Source organism: Phyllopteryx taeniolatus, chromosome 12 (assembly GCF_024500385.1).
Source record: "Phyllopteryx taeniolatus isolate TA_2022b chromosome 12, UOR_Ptae_1.2, whole genome shotgun sequence".
NCBI classification, from domain to species: domain Eukaryota; kingdom Metazoa; phylum Chordata; class Actinopteri; order Syngnathiformes; family Syngnathidae; genus Phyllopteryx; species Phyllopteryx taeniolatus.
Window position 1 is genome coordinate 8,888,994 of NC_084513.1, and position 7,601 is coordinate 8,896,594.

Here is a 7,601-nt window from a genome sequence, read left to right on the forward strand (position 1 = left end):
CTAATAGACATTTGATATGGTCTTGCGGGCCAAATATAATTACATCATGGGCCAGATTTGGCCCCCGGGCCTGAGTTTGACTTATATGTCTTATATTGTAAGTCCATCAGTGTCTATTTGGTGCAATTGCCAGTTACTTAGTAACAATAATTTGGCCATTTTTACAACAACAGCATGCAGTTAGTCCGTGGACGGGGACCTGCGTTGTCCAAAAAGTCCGCGCCTCACTTGGTTTTGTGTCGTGAGATACTTCAGGGAAACTAACTGTTTTTTAAACACAGCAGCACGTTATTCACCCTGTGGCTCACACTACAGATGTTTGAGCACATACCGCAAGAACGTAATTGAGTGACAGGTGAAAGCCGAGCGGGGCATGTCTTCAGTGCATTTAGCAGACACGCCCACAGCGTCCAAGAGCTGGGAGCAGGTCTCTATTTTTCACAATTTTGGAGCCTCATTGTATATATATGTCGATGTTTTTATTCATTTAAATTTGTCAGGCTTGTTAGCAACACTCTCTTCTGTGGTATTTCAAAACTATAAGACATTTTTGTTTTCACTGTACAGGGACTTTTCAGTTATTTTGCACTGTAGCGTCAGATGAGCAAAAGCTGTGCTGCTTCCTGATTGGCTGACTGATGATTGACAGGGGCTGGTCAATTGCCTTGCAATAAACAATACAATAACCATTTGGACAACAACGGTAAAAAAAAATATTTTCCCATAAAATAGTTTTCCTTTTTTATTAACTTACATACAGGAGTCCTCACATGAGAAGGAGATGGAAAATAATCCCTTTACAAGTCACATGGTGTTGTTTAACAACTAGCTGGCGTTGGCTCGACTGTAATGCTTTCAAAACGTGTTCCCATAGCCTTGCTCATGTTGTAAACTGACAAAAAAAAAAAAAAAGATGGTAACATCTAAAAAAATACACCTTACCTGTATGTGTTTTCTCAGATTTGAATTTTTGGAACATCAGAAGCTGGTGTTTTTTAGACTGACACAAGATACAACACATTTTTAGGGCCGGAAAGCTCAAACGATTCTCTTAAAATAACGCCATGGATGGGGAATATCTTGCTCCTCCGAATCGCTGTTCATGTTTCCTGGTTCAGGTTCCTCCATTCCGCTGCTGCCCCTGTTTATTCCACCATATATCGCCAAGATATCAATCAAGGTGTCAACTGCAGTTGACTTTACCTCTCTAGTCACATCTTTTTTTACCTTGTGTCATCATCCGCATAGATTGAAAAAGGTAATAAGCCTATTCTGACAGCAGAAACTACAGATATCTGTTTTCAAAAACTTGGGGAAAAAAAGTAAAAAGTCTCCAAATAAATAAATGCTTAAGCACACCACCACTGCAAAATTCTAAAGTGAAACAAGAAAATGGAATTTCTGTAGTCATTGCGTGTGAATGTCAAAGAGCTGACGCTGAAATGAAATGCTGTAAAGTGAATTACAAATGTAAAAAATTGGAGAATGTGAGACTTAGCGGGGGGGGTGACCTGCAGAATACGACTATTATTAGCACATTTACATCTATCTATCTATCTATCTATCTATCTATCTATCTATCTATCTATCTATCTATCTATCTATCTATCTATCTATGAAGAAGCAGAATGATAAGAACAATAAATTTAAAGAATTCTGATGCTCTTCATCATTCATACAGTTACATTTATAATTGTCACCCATTTAGATGACACTTAGTTGGTGGCATGAATATAAACTAACATGGTTTGTGTTCTTCATTGTCATTGGCTGGAGTGGGTGTGAACAGTGGGGGGTAAAGAGTACACGAGCTGTGTAAACGCATGTTTTTTCACCGGAAAATCTCTGTCATTCATGCTGGAGGTCATTAACCTCCTTGTGCTCACGGGAGAGGTCTTGGCAAGAGCATAAGTCTTGGGTAAAAGGCTTATTTGCTTTGCTTTATTTTGCATGGAAGCAAGAGAAATATAAATGAGGCCATTTAAATATAACTGGCACTAATAAGTTCTTTTTCTTCTTCTTCAAACAATTACGCTGGATCAAATAATTCACCCTCATGGGTATAATAGTGTAAATTGTACATTTAGAAACAGAACAGGATTCCTTCTGTTCCCCTATTTCTGAAATCAGATTGAATGAACAAAAACAAAAAACAAAGAAAGAATCACAATTTATTGTTGCCCATTTGTCCCCAGTAAGGACTTCTTGACTCCAGTAGGTCAATACAAGCCCTGGAATTTGCCTCAAATGGCTGTTTCAAACCAAAATAAACAACTTTGGACATGGGTCCTTGAGACTTTTTGTACCTCCAGCTATGGTAGACCTTTACACCAAATGTTATGTCTTTTGGTGAAAGTGGTGTCAGGGGATAATTTTTTTTCTAGCTTTCCAGAAGGTGCTACTGAGTGGGTTTTGAGGGGTGGTGAGTTGGGGACCTCTGAGTTACATACATACATTAATTTTCACCATGAACATCAATAATTGGTGAATTTTCAAGCATGCTGATACCAAAAAGGTCTTACATTTGTCAGAAGAAGAATTCTGAGTTCTGATTCCTTTTTAATGCTGCACTTACACAAAATGGCCACCAGAGGAGAATGTTGCTATTATTTTCAAGATTTGTTAAAGGGACAAAAAAAAAAGAAAGACTTGTGGTGCCTTATTTGTGTGCATATTTCCATGAGATCTACGGAACCCCAGAAATGACATGGACAAAAAATTTAATATGGCAACGACATAGCTATAATGTGCATGGCACATTTGCTATGGAAGCAAAAGAACAGATGATGAAAATAGACTGCCCACCCTCCTCTTTGGCCTCAGCTGGCAGAAGGAAAGAGAGATGTTTATTAAGGCAGCACGTGAGAAAAAGTGGCTGTTTGGACTTGTAGCACTGGTTTGTAAAATTCATGAACCACGTTGCCTTCTTCAAGTAATACTGCCATAAACCTAGCAGCCTCCTGTGGGACTGATTTGCCTCCACGGATTCTGTCCTGCAGCACGTGCATTCGACATTGCTGTCTTCTTCCAAGCCTCCATGCTCCAGGTCTGAACACGTCAGAATCCCTGTGATTGTCTGTTTTGCTCACATTCCAGTGTCACGGAGAAGAGAAGGTAAAAATGTCAGTAAAAGGTAAAGCGGCATCCAGAGTGACCTTAACAGAGATCAGGGTGGAACTTCTACATGTATTGCATATGCCAGTGGTGATCAAACTGGGGACCGTGAGACCGTGGTCAGCAAGAGACCGTGGTCAGCAAGATTGTGATGTATCACGTAAATCTGTCATTTCTTTCAGTCTAGTTGTACATATGATGGAAGGTAACCTCGGCAAAGTATTGGTGGCTTGGACGGACCTACCTCGGGTTAAAAGTTTACAACATGTGGACAGATCCCTGCATTTAAAACGTGTAAACGGACACCAGGTCTTTGGTAATGTTCAGTCCTATTGACTCTGTGATTGCCATCCACCAGATTCCTTTCTTGTCATCCTCAAAACTGTGTGAAAATGATTCTGCTCATGTTGTGTTTGTTTTAAAGTCACCTTTTTGAAAAAGAGCCTTTAGAGGGGCTGCAAAAGTTGCAAAGTTGACAACACTGACTGTCCTTTTGTAAAATAGCACCTCTCTGTTTGCAGCCCTGTTGTTAGTGGAGTTAATGCATGTCAGCCAGCAATGATAGAGAAATACGTATCTGATTGTATTTAATTTAATTTGGTTAAGTTCCTCTGTACTAAACAGGTCGTGAAAATTATGTTGGAAATTTTCAAAAACAAAATAATTTCGATGGTGTTTAAGGGTGCACATGGTAGTTATGCTTAATTGGCGTTAGGAATAGGCGTTTAGTTTTGTTCAATGTTTTCCTGTGTTCCATGTTTGTCGTGTGCTCATTAGGTTGTTGTGTCCACCTGTTCTCGTCTACTTTGTGTCGACCAATCAGCTCTCTCTAGCCACTCGTCTTGTCCAGGTGTTCCTCGTTGTCTCGTCAATTTGTTTGTATTTAGTTCCCTGGTTTCTTTCAGTTCTTGTCGGTTCATTGTCGTTGTCACGTCTTTGCCATGTCATAGTCGTCAGTTGTATTTATCATTGTGGTATGTCATTGTCAGGTGTCATTTTCCCTATCTATTCCACGTCTTACTCACAGGTCATAGTTTGTTTCCAGTTTTAGATATTCAAGTGTTTCTTTGTTACTTTGGTTTGATTATCTGTTGTGGGACTTCGTTCAGTTTTGCTTTATCCAAATTCCCTTTTTGAATATCAAATATTATTTTGAGACTCCCACATTCCTGCCTTGCCTCCCTGCTTCCCTGCAACTGGGTCCACCATGTTCTTGCCTTGCGTTACTCTCCTTCGCCCTAACCATGTACGTGACACCTATGAATGAGTCCTTGGATAAAATTCGGGCTTCTAAGGGGTCCCTGGATGCCAAAAGTTTGATAAACTTTGGACAACAGTATATACTACTGCGGAACTGTATCACAATAATAATTGTGCATATTAGGGCCCGAGCACAATGCATAGTGAAGGTCCTCTTGGAATTGTTCTGTTTCCGAAGAAATGGTCTTTTCACAGAAACTCACCAATTTTTTGCAAGCGTGGACTGTATATCGTAAAAATATACATATTTTAGCATTCCCAAGAATGACCCGTGCATGAATTTAAACAGGAAGTGGGACATTAGGTTTGAAGCTGCCATTTTGGGCAAATTCATGGGATTGTACTTTACAAACTCTGAAACTTTTACAAACTCTGAAACTGAAAAAGAAGTCAGTCATATTGGGTTAAAGCTTCAAATTCCATTGCTCGTACTTGGTAGCTTGCCCAAATGAGCACCAATCGGAAGTAGGTATCGTAGACATACTAAATTGCAAAGCTTTTTTTTTTTTTTTTTGCCTATGACCATCAAAGGTGCGCTGAACATGGCGTCAAAGTTTGATGATCATTTCAAGGATTCACCATTAAAATCAGGTTGTAATGCCCTATTTATCACTGCTTGCAGTTTTAACTATTGTTATTGCTGCAACAAAAGGAAAAAACACCTTCCACATCCAAGTAATTTAACAATAAAAATATACATTGAAAAATGGTTTGCATGTTTTTTTTCAATTATGAAAAGGTAAGATCTTATTAAGTTGTTATACACCTTAACAAAGCGACATAAATGCCAATAAACAACAACTTTCTGACAACTATTTTGATGTTGGTAAAATGAAACCTTTCACAGAATTCAGTAGGTTGTATAAACAGTTAAATAACCCCTCATAAGTTAACAAAATACAGTTTCATAGCACATTCATATTTAATAAACGTTGACATTTCTACTCCGGCACAAAGCATTTCATAACCAGCTCCATGGGTCTGAGTTATATCAGATTACGTCCAACAGCTGAAATCAGCCAGGAGGTTGTGTGGAGCCACTAAACAGCTGAAGGGACTCGGCAGCCAACAACAGCCGTTAACGTTAAAAACATTTAATGCACTGTAGTGATTTGGGGTTTTTTTGTGTATGGATTACCTAAATACATATTTGTAGGTGTGAATGTGAGTGTGCATGGTTGTTTGTTTGTATGTGCCCTGCAATTGGCTGGCAACCAGTTCAGGGTGTACCGCGCCTCCTGCCCGATGAGAGCTTGGATAGGCTCCAGCACGCCCGCGACCCTAGTGAGGAGAAGCGGCTCAGAAAATGGATGGATGGATAAATAATAACAACCCACCCACCACAGAGATTGTGCAGTGAAAATCATGTTGTTGAAAAACAGTCCACCACATATACAAACCTACTGTATTTAAGTATTAGGACAGTGATGGAAATAACTTTATTGTTACCTGAAAACGTTTAGGTTTGACATTAACAGATGCATATGAGACAAGATATCAATATTTCAGCTTTTATTTTACATGTGGATCTGATACCCAAGTTAGAAGAAAAGCATTATTTGTAACGACCACATTTTTAGTTGAGCAAAAGTACAATAGAACAGATTTTACTCACTCTTTAGCAGATAAAATGAATGCTACATAGGGTTTAAGTCTGGTGATAGCCATGGTTAGTATAAAACTTCCCACTTCTTACCCCTGACAAACTCCTCTGTTGTTTGGATAGTTGGCAGATTGGCAGATAAAATGTTTCTGCTGTATAGACATGTATGTTCACTTTACCACTGCCATCATGTTTTTTTTTCTTTTTTTTCATCACTGAAGATTAATGATGAGCCCATCCCTGAAGAAGCCATCGAACCCCAAGCATTCCAACAGGCTCATTTATCATCTTTGTCTCATCAGTCCATTAAACTTTGTGCCAGAATCTTTTAGGCTCGTCTCTCTACTTCTTGTCAAATTCCGTCTGGGCTTTCCTACTCTTCTTCCTGATGAGTTGTTTGCATTTTCTGGTTCTAGCCTCTGGACTTTTGTTCATGAAGTCTTCTCCAACACTAGATTTTGATACATTCACTCCTGAGCTCTGGAGTTTCTTGCTGACGTCACTAACAGTTGTTTCTTTCTCACAATGTTTCTATCATCAACTGCTGTTTTTTTTTTTTGGTCTACCTATTCAGCATTGGTTACTTTCTTCTTCAGGACATTCCAAATGGTTCTATTGCTGTCGAAAGTTGTTTTCCCAAAGGCTCTTCTTGATTTTGCATCATCTTTCAGCTCTCTCTTGTGAGAGTTCGGGCTCTATTTTCGTGACTAGCGCAAATCCAGCAATACGATTGGTGTAATTCTGTGAGGTGTCAAGTCAAGTTTATTTGTATAGCCCTTAATCACAAAAGAGTTTCAAAGGACTTCACAGGCCCACAGTTGACAAAGATTGACAACATTCCCTAATCTGTATTTTAATCCTCAAGCAACAACTCTCAGATGAAAAGAGTATCAAGTGGTTATAATAAAGACCAAATCCCAGCCATGTCAAACTCGCAGCCTGGGGGTCACATCCGACCCGGTACATCATTTTATGTGGCCGTCAAAAGCAAATCATCTGTGTCAATGTTGGATTTATCTTACCCAACATTATAAAAAATAGACACAAAAGGAATGAAGACACTGGTTTCTTTTTCTCATGAGGAGGGCGTATGGGAGATTGTTCAGATCACAGCCTCTCAACACGCTCTAAACAATCCCCCCCCCCCCCCTCGCTCCTGCATTTATTTGAAATAGGAGGGATTTACAAATCATAATGTTCTAAGCAATAAGACACAACACAAAATATTTGATAATAAGAGGGTTTTTCCCAGACATAGTATTCTAAGCAATAAGACACAACACAAAATATTTGATAATAAGAGGTTTTTTTTCCAGACATAGTATTCTAAGCAATAAGACACAACACATAATATTGGACCAACACCTGTCACGACCCGACCACATCCGATCACGTCCTTGGTCCAGGCGCCCTTCCATCGGATGATGCTGAGTCTTCTTTTTGAAGGCGAGACATCTAAAATTGTCCATTATACTAATGCAAGCTAAGCAAATAAATGATAACTTCTATAATATATTTAACATTTCCCTCCTGTTTATCATGTATTTGCACAAATTCTCATATCATCTTACAGTCACTTCATTTCGATTTTTAACTGTAGAATCATTTTTATGAAACAAATAGA